At 40.3% G+C, this 13,858-nt stretch overlaps 1 protein-coding gene across 1 annotated transcript in view; it reads right to left on the bottom strand.

The window, feature by feature from the left end:
* dchs1b (dachsous cadherin-related 1b) overlaps positions 1 to 13,858 on the bottom strand; it is an 87,883-nt gene that overhangs the window by 21,959 nt on the left and 52,066 nt on the right. The gene's annotated exons all lie outside the window — the stretch shown is intronic.

Here is a 13,858-nt window from a genome sequence, read left to right as displayed (position 1 = left end):
GTTGACAGAGGTTGTGTGTCAGGTTCAGAGTTCAACAAAGGCACTTTAATGGATGTTGGAAGGTCAAGTGACACAAACTGCTTTTCAGCTGACATTTAAATATGATCCAGACTGACACACACATCACAGTGGGGGAGCCCCTTAAACACACACCTCAGACATTAAGCCTTACTCCATTTTTCCTCCTACAAAGGATTGTCTTGACCTAACCTTTGACCCGTCCAGTCTCATTTACCTAACATCCTTCTTTCTGCTAGACAAATACAAAAACATTCCTACACAAATATACATTGTATGTTCTGACAAAACCTCTTAAAACACCCAGAAATCCTATAATACAACAAAGATTTCCTCGCAAAACACAAAAGGGAAATGTCCTGTGTGCTCTGGGGTCCTGCCTCTGACTGAAGTTTTACACTGGTCCATAACATTGTTTGGTGGCGTTTATGGTGCTTGTTAAAAAGCAGCATTCTTGCTCAGATGTCCGAGCCTTGAAGACCAGCCAAGATCCAGGAGGCCTCATGACATCACTCAGTCTCTGTCATACAGTCTCCTCTGGTGGGGCAACAGTAAAGTATCTGAACTGTTTGATTTTCTAGAAACTCGCTGGGACAGGAGACATTTTACGTTGGTGTACTGGATATAAGACACAATGCAATACAAAGATCTTTACAATCACAGCTTATTTCTGTCAGTCTTTAGTGTGGAGAATGTTGTAATATTATGAGAGCAAAGCCCTGAAGTGTTAAAAAAAATAAAAAATCAAGAATTAATATTGGGCAATGTCCTGGTCAAGTTCTCTGTTTGGCCCGCAATCCAATCCAATCCCATTTCCAGAGATAATACACATTTCAAGTAATTGTAGATTAGCTGTTGTACCTGGTTGCCCCACCAGGTAGAACCTCTGACCATTTAATATTGTAGCCACCCAAAGAGGGGGTCACTCGGGTTCTGTGATAGCAAGCAGAGAGCTTTTGTGGTGGTTTAGCTAGCAATGGGCCATCATGACAAAGGTTTCTGGGGCAATTAACGGCCTCTGGTCAGAGCTCACTTGTTTAAGACAAGTCAGGATCAACTGGAGCAGCACTTCTTTATCCCAATAGGATATGACAGAGCCACCTTTGGGGCCCATATCATGTGTCCGTTAAATTAAACAATATCTGTACAGGACATGACTAGTAATACTTTTAGAAAAAGGTTACTTCTTAACAACATTTGACTTGATTCACTTAACCGGACAGGTATTCTAAATGACCCAATAAATAACAGGATGGAAACTAATACATTATTCCCGAAAACCTTCACCATTGATGAAAACATTTTGTTCATCAATGGTGGCTCTAATATTCTGCATTAATATCGTTCTATCGTATTTAACACTCTGCTTTTCTATAGCTCCATAAACACTGGCGATGTGTTTTCCACCCCAACTAACTTCTAAAAAAAAAGGGGACTATAACAAGAAAAAGACAGAAGCATAACATACGTTTATTATGTCTGTGCTTGTTGTTTAATGATTTCATTACACATCGGAATCCTACACTTGAACTTGCCCTGGCCCTGAACCCCACAGAGGACAGGACCAACATAACAGACATCCGCTCTGCAATGTCCTTCCTTTCATTCCACCAACACATGTCTTCACCATTACCTTACCTACTGGCTATAGACAGACAGAAACACTACCACCTTGACTCACACTGTTGCTCCTATAGGAAAGTAAAAACAGGCGAATATTAGAACAGCTCAGCTTCAGGGCTTTTAGTCACTGCATTACCATGGCCAGACAATTATGGTTTTATAGGGGTCATACTGTACTTCTTTCTTTGGTCAGAGTTTACACCTGGGGGTTTTAGATCATTGCTTGGGACTTCCTATGGAGTACCGTGTTGAGACTAATGCTATCTTTGGGATCTATGCTCATGTCTGAGTGTTCATCATATCTTCTTGGCTGTCTGTGATGGATTAGCCACCTGTGGAGATGAGAACTGGGTAATTGTGTACATGCTCACACACACACAGACACATGCATATATGATGACCCCATCCTTTTCACTAAATCTAATTAAAGGGATTTAAACACCCATGACCGCCCACCTGGTCTTAGGGTGACTTCATCATCACCTCTATCTTTACCCCATAAAGTCTAACCCCTACAAACACAAGGGAAAGGGTGTTCCACCCTGGATAAAGCAGCAGAGGAGGCATGACTGTGTTTGTCAGGGTTATTTGAAATTCAGAGGTTAGGCACAGTATACATGAATACACTTGGAAATAATTATTTAAATGGAGACTTGGAATGCAAAGGCCTTGCATAGACGCTGGGAACAAGAAGAAGAGCAGGACATTGATTCTCCACACACTCTAAAATTTAAAAACCCCAAGCAGTATGGTATGGATTCTTCATGCTGGAAAAAAATATGCAAGACAAACACAGGTTGTACTAGAAAAGGGCTATGCAAGCACACTTTCATGGAAACCATGGGAGCTATAAAATAAAAGATATAGAGATTTGGGGTTTTCTGCTGTTACATACTGTGGTTATGTGGTTCCAGACTCGAAATGTTGAGCATAGAAAAAAACGCAAAGGAACAAAACAAAAGCAGAGACAAAACTCCAAGGTTGGACTACATGGAACTAATGTCAAAGCACGACATTTTAAAATGTGTAGCAGAAGAAAATCACATCAACCCTCCTGCAAAAAACAGCAGCTTAGAAGCATTGGCTCTGTCGTCAGTACATTTTTCCCCTGTCAGTCTATCTGATGGCACAACAACAATGTTAAGTTTACACTACACAGGCCAGCAGGTTGCATCAGAATAGATAAACTCCTCTTCCAATTTGTTGCTGCATTCCGCACTTGCAGCACTTATCTCAGCTTAAAAACGCAGCATGGTTTTAAAGCCAATAAGGTAATCTAGTAAACACACATATTCGACGTGTCTTCTTAAATCAAGAGATCTGGTAGGCTAGACGACTTTTCTTGCCAAGGAGGAATTCCTCCCACACCGGAGCCTGCGCTCTGATCCATGACCAGCCAGCAAGTCTCGGCTCTGCACGACTATTCCTCACTGTACTCTCCGGAGGTATCCCGCTGTGATAAACATACAACTACATAGCAACACAAATACACACACCACACCGTACCTTTCAACTTCTAAATCTCTCTTGCTGTTAAGTACAGTATATGTTTGCAGAGTTCTTGCCTGCATGATGTTTTTGGTTCTGCTGCCATATGAATCTTGCACATTTATACAGACTTTTAGATGGAGGGGTGTATAGTGCCCATGGCAGGGTGGTCTCGTTGTAAAAGGGCCTGATCTATAACTTAAAGGTCAAAGTTTGTTCTCTTTCTTTATGTGATGTTTTAAAGCCAGACACTCAAGTCAGTGTCCCTTTATTTGCCAGTTGTTTTTGGATGATGCAGCATTTACAGCTATGGGCTGAAGTTAAGGAAAAGTATATCCCACAGTGGACATTATGACATCAAATGATAATAGTGGTGGTTTTGCAAGTTTATTTTTATATTTTATTTGATTAAAGTAAAAGTAGTGCCTGCATGGAAGATGGTAAATGCCAGGACTGTGGTTCACTTTGGAAAGTGGTCTGTGGCAAATGCAAAGTCTACACAATTTGCAGCTAATGAGCTAAAACTTGCAAAACCGGCAGTGCGTTTTGTTTCTTTTCTCCTTTTTTTTGTAGGGAGCTCTGACATCCCACCTGATGTAAGAAAACACAGACGCTTGCAGAGAAAAAAAATTTGATAAACAAGGCAAAGAATTCATGTCCAGACCCAAAGGCCGATATGTTAACTAAGTGCTCAACTTTACAGCAAACATGAACATGTTTACAGTCTGGTATAAAAAAAAAGTTTTGGTCTCTATTTGGCTAGTTCCTCATTAATGACAACTGTACAAGGGGTGAATATTTACATAACTCACTAATTTAAATTGCATAAAGGCCAAAAGTAGGCATAAGTTAGGGGGAGTCAGGTCCTTGTAAAGATGGTGAAAGCTGGAGGCACTACACTGAGGTTCAAAACCTTTTCCCTTAGAAACCTATTAGTGATGTCTTGGAAGGTTCGTCCATCTTCACATACAGTCAGTGAGTACAATCAATTATTACTAAGAAAAAATATATCCATGCACAGCTTATATGACAAAAGTCAAGCTTATACAACAAGAACAAGGCTTGACTGTGTCTGTTTCGAATGTTAGTGACATCTGAAGGTACATTATCTGAGGAAAAGATGTACAGTTTTCTTTTAGAGTCTGATGTTAGATACTAGACTTTTAGAGCATTAAGCAGTGGAAAAATCCTCAAAACACAACCTGACTTTACTTAAGCATCTGCCAAACATCTGAATTTGTAATACACAAAAAAATAACTACATCAAATCACTAATTTTCTGCTTTTTTTTTTTTTTTGAGTATTGATTGACTACTTTCTGTCTGTAAAAATACAGCCTAAGTCTCCCAAAATGCAAGTCACTCTGTTGAGGACTACATGAAAAACAGTTGGGAAGAGCGTGCCGAGTATCGGATTCAGCCAGGACTTAGGCCTGCAGCTTTTTGTCCATAGAGAGCCATTCATCCCTGACTGGGACAGTAGAGGAGCGATCACTCATTGGAGCATTAGCAAAGATCCAGACCTCATCATTCACTTGCCTCACTCTTCTCCGCAACTGCTCTCTTTTTTTAGGTTTCTTTGTCTCCCTAATTTTCCACTTAACTTGTCTTTTATACTCCAACTGTCACCCTTGAGCTCTTTCAGACAGATTAGACGTCTGACCAAAGGTCCAGACGCACGTCTCAAACTTCCTTGTCAGCCACTCAACACACTTCACCCAGGTTCATCTGTCAGTGTTATGTCTTGATGCAGAGACGATTGGTCTGCTGCCTGGAACATGGTGCAGATTCACAGGTAGTTTAATTGTACCAGTGGGCCAAAACCTGCTCTTTTTGCAGCGCATACATCTTATCAAACTTCAAGCGAGACAGGCATTACATCAGCAGACATATCCCAGGTTTTATTAGCTTTTACTTCTACACTGGATTATGTTTTTCCTCTTTTCACCCCTTTCCATTTCTGTTCTCTTCTCTTTCATTGAACTCACGGCTTTATCCCTTCTGCCATACTCTATATCTCAGCACTCTTTTCCACTCGTCTATTCTCATCTTCTCCAGATGTGGGCGCTGGTCCAAATGGATCCTGCTGTTCTCTGCAGTTTGTCTCTGTAAAACATCAGTTAGTGTCAGAAGGAGTCTGCGCACGGCTCCGCGAACACAGCTGCAGTACTGCTGCGGCTCAGGACTATTATAGTTTTTATAGCATGAAAGAGAGGGAGAGAGAGTTTCTATAGGCTTTCATAGTAAAAACCTGTAAAACACAGAGAGTTGTCCTGATCTAATCTACTTCTTCCTTCTGACTGGTGCCAAGCCTGAATGTTTATAAAGCCATAATCATCTCTAAACTCAAGCAGGCCAAGAGGAAGTCTAATATTAATGGAAACATTGTCCCACTACATGTAGAATTAAAGGATGATTCCAGTTTATTGCAACTCGAGTCTTACTTTGTAGTTGTGGCCATGATTTTTGTTGGTTACAATAATACTGCAATTTGGTATTTATCTGGCACCAATATTTCCTCACTTAAATCATAACTTTTTGTAATTTTATACTGTATTTTTTGTCTAGTCTGACAAATCTGAGAGTTTATTAAAACCTTGTTGTTTGTTTACCCTGATTGCTCATACTTTCCCCCCCACATGACATACTTTAGCGATGCCACCGCATCCCTGCATCTTAAAAATTACCACAAGTATATTATTGCTAATATAAATAATGGCAAAAAAAACAATAAAAACCGTGCGGTAATAAACCTAAATTATTCTTTAAAACAGCAGCAATGACCATAAATGAGCATTGTGGATCTAGAGTAATGCTTTATTGTTGGATAATTGCACACGAGCTGGAGTTATTTACAACAAACTGAAATAGAAGCCTGGATTTAAACGTAATAACTAGTGATGCGGTGCCGGATTGAGCTAAAGCGTTCATTTAACTTTGTTGCTCTTTTTCCACTGACACATTCCTTCGCTCTCCAGTGAGCCGCATTCCTCATATTAGGCATTCTCAAGTCTCCAAATCAATTTCTGCCTCACTGTTGCCAATGAGTTGAGGCACTATGGGTACAATTAAGATATATAGCTGGGACGGAGGGAGGGGAGGGGAAGGTGGGAGAAGGAATGAAGAGGGGTGGGGGGGGGATAGCTTGGCAAAGGAACAAAAGGCAGGGCTAATGATAACATGAGACCTTGAAATGGGAATGAGGAGGACCGAGGCTTCATCTCCCATTCTTGTTTAATCTCCATTCCTCCCTTGACCTCCCCTTTTCTTTTCTAGTGTCTTGCCTCTTTTCTGTCCTCTCTCTCACTCGTTCTTTCAGCACCCTATTACGGCAAGTGCTTGTTGTCTTTCATGTGGAGTTCACGGCTGGAAATGATTAGGAACATCAAACCACCGAAGGGAAGAGAAGGGGAGGGAGGTGAAAGAGACGGAGCGAGAGAGATTGATTTCTATATTTGGAAGAAAGAATGTTAATATTATTAATGAACATAATAAGGGATGATGATCACCAAAAACTCTCACTGCCTTGGTCTCTGTCCCCTAGACTTGTATACATACACCCACAGCAAAACATGTTTGTAGATGTTCCACACTTAAAGTAAACTATACGGTGAAGTTTCAGCTTCAGCCCGTGGAGTTTAACATGCAGACATGTGGTGCGCGTTAGGACGTTTATCTTCGGGCTGCATCTCATGTTAAAGGATACAAGGCACGATTTACCCATGTTGGTTTAACAACATGTTGTCACTCCATGTGCCTGCTTGTGCTCGGTGCTGAGCAACAAACAAAAAAGATAGGCCTTAGTGGGAATCTGATACTCTGATGAGACAACTTGCTTCTGCAGTTTCGTAGCAGTAAGTAAAACAGTGATATACGAGTGCAAGTTGTGGATGGAAATAAGATCAAACATGGCTAATAAATCAGGGCAACACAACAGTAGGATTCTGGTTTTATCATGTCGTATTGAAGTCAGCATCAAAACAGATGACGTCGATAACCAACACAAGTCAAAGGGAATTGACATCAAAACTGAAAATCAACAACAGTTTTGTGGTTTGGTTTCCCAAGACAAAGCATGAACTCCAGCATATGCATACTCCAGCTATGCATATACAACTTAACTGCATTCTTATTGATGCCTTGAAAGAAATGTAGCACTATTGTAGGAAAGGCTTTTAGTTTGAAGGAGCCACAAAGGTACAAGTCAGCAACAAGACTTTTACCCAGGAGACTGTGGTGCTTTCGTTTCCCACTGGTTGTCCAGTTAGGTTTAGCTAACAAAACTATGTGGTTAGGTTTAGAAAAATATAACAATTTGGTTGACACTTTCACAAAGAAAGCTCCTTGTTAGAGGCTTGGTTAAGTTTAGGTACTGAAATTACTTGGTACCTAAACCAAGTAATTTGGGTTAGGTTTGTGAAAATATCATGGTTTGGGTTTAAATGTGACTTTTTTACAACATGTTTGAAGTTTCTATTCCAATTTCTTTTTTTTGGTTTGCCACAGTGATGGGATCCATCCCATCTAATTAGTTTATTGAAAAGAAGTGACAGTGAAGCAATAAAGTAAATGACAAAGATAAGTTGATCTGGCAGAAAATATATTTCTCTCAAGGTGGAACTGAAAATACAGTTTTGTTGTACAGGAACATGCTTTGTTTCCCACTTAAAAGCAGTCATTTCTGCCATTTGAGAAGCAGTGACTATTTAGCCCCAACACCATCAATTATCAAACGTATTGACAGTTCCGCTTTCAGCTGACCGGTCAATTGACATTTCAGTGCTATATCTGGTAGGTTTTTCCACACATTTTAAATATGATCCAGCAATTAGACCAAGCCTGTCGCCACCAGCTCAATAGATAAAGAACAAGCTGTCATCTCTATTCCAAAAACAGGTAGAAAATTCGACTGGAGGTTAAAAGTGAGGTCAGAGGAAGATCAAAAAGCCGGTTACAGCGACAGACAGAGGGATAGAGGAGCACAATGAGGGATGACATCACTTTACTGGACTCTAAGGAGCGATAAGAGACGCAGGAGATTTAGATGGTAGTGATCCTATCTTGTGCAAAGCCCTGCGATCTCGCCGCTCTTGTGCAATTTTGGCGTGCACCCGCCTACAGTGTGTGTTCGTCAGTGCCCCCCGTAAAGTGAATCCTCTGGGCCCTGACTGACAGCTGGCCTAATCAGAAGAGAAATCAGCCCTATTTTTTACTTATTGTTAAATATTTATAGCCGTTTAAACCCCGTCTCTCTGTCTGAGACCGAGGCCTCAGCGAGACTGGTGCAGCAGCTGCGAGCAACAGATCTGCATACCTGTGAAATGCCAGGGATTTTATTGTCACTGTTTGCTAACAGGGAAGCTAATGAGGAGCTTGAGGTCAGGTGGCGACAGTGAAAGTTGGGGGGATGTGTACAACAAACACCCAGAGAGACTGTAAATGTACAGTTGTGGTAATTAGAGGGGTCTCATGTCTGCACACAATAGAGACAATATGGCCAACAATTATGAAAACTCTTCAACGTCAGAGTTGCTTTTTAAAACATAATTAGAGGAATCAACGCTGTGGCCTTGTAAATGATCCTTGGTCAGCAATCAAACTCAGACATTTGCGAGCGTAATGAGGCTCAGCGCTTTTGATGAACGCTGCAACGGTTCTGTTTCATGTTTCCTCAAAATGCTGCAAAAGTAAAAGCAAAAGCTTGCAACAGAAGAGGAAAAACAAGGTATGGAAATAAGGCATTCTCTAGGTCATCATGTTTGATTTACACCGCGAGGCCTGTAATATAAAGTCAGCAATGATTATCACTTATTGTCTTCTAGTCGTAATTCTGCTCCAGAGATGACAAGAAAACAGTAATTAAGGAGAGAGAGCACAAAGACGACTGTAGTTGGACCCCAGACGGAGGGCTGGTGTCTGAGCTGTTGGGTTTTTTGGATGAATGAGGGGTTGAATGATTGAGACTGAGTGGCCCACAGTTGCCTCAGGGACACCACTCTGGGTAATTTCAAGTCCTCTAACTAGCTAAAACTGCAGTATGTGTTTAAGAGGATGCATCTGTGTTTCTGCTGCAGCGTTTCTCCCAGAATGGGAGCAGACGTGTGTGTATATATAAATTTTGGGCATTTCAGTGGTTTATGCAATAAAAACATGACAAAGAGACAGAGAGATTGTGGAATCTGTTTTGTTTTTCCTCAACTGGCACACCGCAGGATTTTATTTTCTCTCCGACGAGTGTGTAGGACTCTCAGGCCACCGTTAAAGACTATATGAAGCGGGTGTTTGGAATTTGAGGGTTAGCGTCTTGTTGTTGGTTATTGTTTCTAATTTGTATTTTATGTCCAACGCATGTCTGCAAGGAAAGAAAGGAAGGGACTGCAATGGGGTAACGTAAAAAATCTGGACAGCGTACAAATGTAGTCACAGTTTGCACCACTTATCTTTTTAATACTTCTATTGTCATGTCAAACTATTTATACAGCCAAGTGTAAATTTTATTGTGCTAATTACTCTGTAACCCCTAAAATCTGTTTCAAAGACATGCTGTCTTTACAAGACTGCCGGAATTACACTATTCATTGGGCCAGACAGTGAAAAAAACAAGAGAATTACTGGATTTTGAACTTTCAGGTCGTCCTTGAACTACTCATGTGACGTGCCATTCATTTGGGAAACTTAACAAAATCTGTGCTTGAAATTGTGATATTTTATCAAAATCACTTTATTCTACATCTCTATTTAAAAATGGTAAAAATAAATCTTGAGCGCTAATCACATTCTGTCAAAGAAAAGAAAAGAAAAGAAAAGAAAAGAAAGGAAAAGAAAAGAAAAGAAAAGGAAAAAAAAAAAAGAAAGAAAAATTCAGCACGCCTTGTTGCAACTGTGAAGCCACTAGTGACTGTGCTGTGACCAAAAGTAACACAAGGCTGCAGGCTGTGAGTATGCAGAGCGGAAAGGAGACAAGTATGCAAAGAAATTCATCTTTTAAGTAGTTAAATGTTTATAGTATGCAAAGCAAACTTTTTTTCCCCAAGTATTGGCAACATTTGTGGACAGTTGAAAAAAAATGTTGTACATGGCGATTTTTCTTTTCTTTAAAAAAAAAAAAAAAAGTAATCAAGGAACCAGGGGTTCAGAGGGTTCAAGAAAAATTACAGACTAAAACAATGTTTTTATTCCAGGCTTTATGAGGGCCCTCCACTATGTTGGCTCCTGGTATCTCTTTCGACTATTTCCTCACTGCAAACGGAAATGGAGAGAATTGGAGGATGAAGAAAAAGAATAAACTCTATCATATACTCTGATCAGTTTGTGGGGTTTGCAAATTGGCAAATGTTGTGTTATGACACCCGATCTACGCATATGCCTGCATGTATGTTGTGGGAAGACACAGTGAGTCGTCCTGATTATGGGTATTGATTAGTCCATCTGTGAGACACAGAAAAGAGGAGATCAATAGATGTGATTTAAACAATTTATCTTGAGGACAGCTGCTGAGGGAGTCGAGAAAGTCAATGTCAACTTCCTCCAGAGATGTAAAATATATTAAATAAGATTCTGTCATCAGCAGCGCTTCCCAAAGTGAAATGTTACCTCAAAGCTCAGAACTGGTAGTAAATCAGGCATGTCCTGCCGAGACCTTCTGTTATCTTCAAGTTTACATTCTATCTGTGAATTTTTCCTGATAAAGCTCATGTTTTTTAACCATCTTAAAATAAATACTATTTTATCAGTCTAAGGTGTTTAGACAAACTTTTTGAATCCAGGTCCAACGGGAAAACTCCTGTCCGCTCGATAACATGGTTCAAGTTGATTCACAAATAGATACACACAACGCTTTCTTTACATGCTACACAAAGGTTCTGGCTTATCCCTGTTGATTGTGCAGCTTCGCTCCACTAAACCAAAATAGTGTTCCTAAGCCTCTGCAGCCCTCCGCCTATTTAGTCATGCTTCCTGGACGCGATCCCTGAGGCCATGGGACAGTTTCATCATGACCTCACCAGTCACTTTGTCAACAGTGTGCTGCAACACTGAGGACAATGGAAGTAAGTTAATTAGGACCAATTAATGCACCATTATGGTTGCAGATTTGTTTTTTAACAGCTGCAGTACTTTTACTATTTAAAGGGCTGTGCGTCATTTCTCAACTTTAAGTGACGTCACATTAAGATAATATTATCATATTGTGTTCTCTTTTTCAAAATTCTTATGTCGACATTAATAATTCCAAAAAACGAGTTGCTGAAAGTTTTGTTCTACATATTTGAAAAGTTTCATCTGATGAGAAACACGAGTAGAGCGGTGCAGTCAACAGTACGAGATTTTGATATACAACATGTCAAAATTGCAAAAAATGACAATATTGTGATTTTCATTTCATTCTGTTACGCTAATTTAATTTGAAAATTTAACTGCCTGGTAAAAACCACTTGGGAATTTTTTGGATGCATCAACTGGCTGCTGCCACTAGACAAAGCATTGTTTCGCGCACACTTGTCTTAACACGAGAAGCCGCACATGACTCATCGCAAAGCCACAAAAGTTTCTCCACTACTTCCACTGAAAGCTCAAAACAAGGCAGATAAAAATGTCTGTCCTCGTACAAACACGGAGGTAAACTCCAAAAATCATTTGTCACTGCCACAATGATTCCTTGTATCTTACGCCCACGGCCCTGCTTTCGGTTAGGGGCATTGTCGTGTGTTGCCAGATGGAAGCCTTTAACTGAAAGACTTATTACATTATTTATCTATTACTATCTCTGCCCAGGGGCTAAGAATACAATAAATCTAGCCAAACTTGAGTTAAAGGATTCTATACTGACATGTTTCCAATTCAAACTAAATCACGGGTGTATAAAGTAAATCTGATTGAAACCAATTCCCCCTCTGTGGAGCAGCAAGCCTTGCATTCTAGCTGAAGCCCGATTTTCCTCATGTAAACATTTATGTTTCTGTGTCATTTTATTTCTCAATCTGTAAACCAACACGCAGCTATGTGGGAGGCTCACACTAATAAGGCCGAGTGTGTTTATCATCATAAGCAAGCTGGGCTTTATTGGGGACAGACTAAACTACCTTTGTTTGCCCTTCAGAAATGGTCATACAAAGACCCAAAACTCATTTGACAATATTAGTTTCAGGGATCATTTCAAGCTCTCTGTGTGTGTGCGTGTGCGTGTGTGTGTGTGTGTGTTTGGCATATGTGTCTGTGCATGATCAAATCAGTGTGAGTCTTGAGGGTCAAAGGTGAGCCAAACTTCCAGCTGCACCTCTCTTTCCTTGACCCCAAGAGACCAGATTGGGTTTTGTGTTTATGTGCGTGTGTGTGTGTGCATGTGTGTGTCACAAGTCACCCATGATGGGACATGAATGAGTCACTGAGAAAACAGGGGAAAGTAACACCTGTTATCTTTGCACAAAAGGAGAAAAAAAAAAATGCAGCTTTAATTACAGAGAAGCAGGAGGTTTGTGATCAAAACCCTGTGTGATGTGAAACTGCAGCAGACATCAGGGTTAATCTCACTTCTCTGTTCTTTTTTGTTGTTCTCTTGAAAGAACGGCAGATCAGCACACAAAACAGACACAACCGGCTGTGTGTTTTCTTTCCCCGAATCCCTCGTCTACGTCTGCAGTTTCTCCATGTCGCTCCTTCTTTCCCTTGTTCTTCCTGAGGTCGGGCAGTTAGCGACCTCCACCTCGGGGAGGTGATAATAGTAAAAGATAGCAGGAGAAACCCTCTGAGCTTTGAGCTTACATCTGGTGTTGGGTTACTCTGATAGTTGTTGACTGCGGAGACACACAGAACCAGAGGCTTCGTGTGTGTTGGTGTGTGTATTTGTGTGCAGTTTTGAACCGAGACTACACACTTCAAATGTTCAAGTAGAAAATATAGAAGTGTGTGTTTGTGTTAGTGTGTGTGCATCAATGTACAGTCACATCTCTGTTTGGAATACACACTGCATGTAGCATCAGAAAAGTAAGTCTTTTAAACGAGGGTGAAACCCAGGCCAGGATAGAGGATATTCCCTTGCATGCCTGTCTATGACAACCTCTGTAACAGCTCATTCTTCCTTTGTTCTTGTTTCATTTACACACATATACACATACACACAAACACATGCAGAATAGATGTCACATGCAATGACAGGCATGTTTTAACCCAAACACAATGATCATCTGGCAAATTGAAAGCCCCGGAAATGTGAAAAAAAAAATGCATATTTACACCCAAATGATGTTTAATCCTCTGAATTCCAAGCAGTTTCTGGGTGTTTTCTGTGTGGACTTATTTTTCCACAACAATAATCAAGTCCTCCACCTCATGGAAACAGAACAACCATGACCAGAAGTACTAAAAAATATCTGCTGGGCAGAAATAAATCATAAAAAGGAAAAAAAGAAAAGTTACATTTCCCTGTCTCGTTATTTATTTTTACCAAAAAAAAAAAAAAACTGGAATCAACATATACCACGCTTTTCCAAGTACTCACAGCTGTTACCAGTACTGGAAAAAAACAATGGTAACTCTACATATTATGGATAGTTAACTACTGAAACTTGATTCCATAATTGTCTCCTCCGTACTCTTTGTAAACACAGCTTGCAGTTTAGCTGAAAACTTCTGAATTTTTTTCATGTGACTGTTGGTTGCAGTTGAGTCACTGATGGCTTCACAGTTGCATCAGAAGCATATCATTTTTTTGATTTTTACAGACTCTGGTTAGG

The sequence above is a fragment of the Stegastes partitus genome, unplaced genomic scaffold (assembly GCF_000690725.1).
Source record: "Stegastes partitus isolate 25-593 unplaced genomic scaffold, Stegastes_partitus-1.0.2 Scaffold822, whole genome shotgun sequence".
Taxonomy (NCBI): domain Eukaryota; kingdom Metazoa; phylum Chordata; class Actinopteri; family Pomacentridae; genus Stegastes; species Stegastes partitus.
The sequence above is the reverse complement of the archived record's forward strand: the minus strand, read 5'-3'. Positions and strand labels throughout refer to the sequence as shown.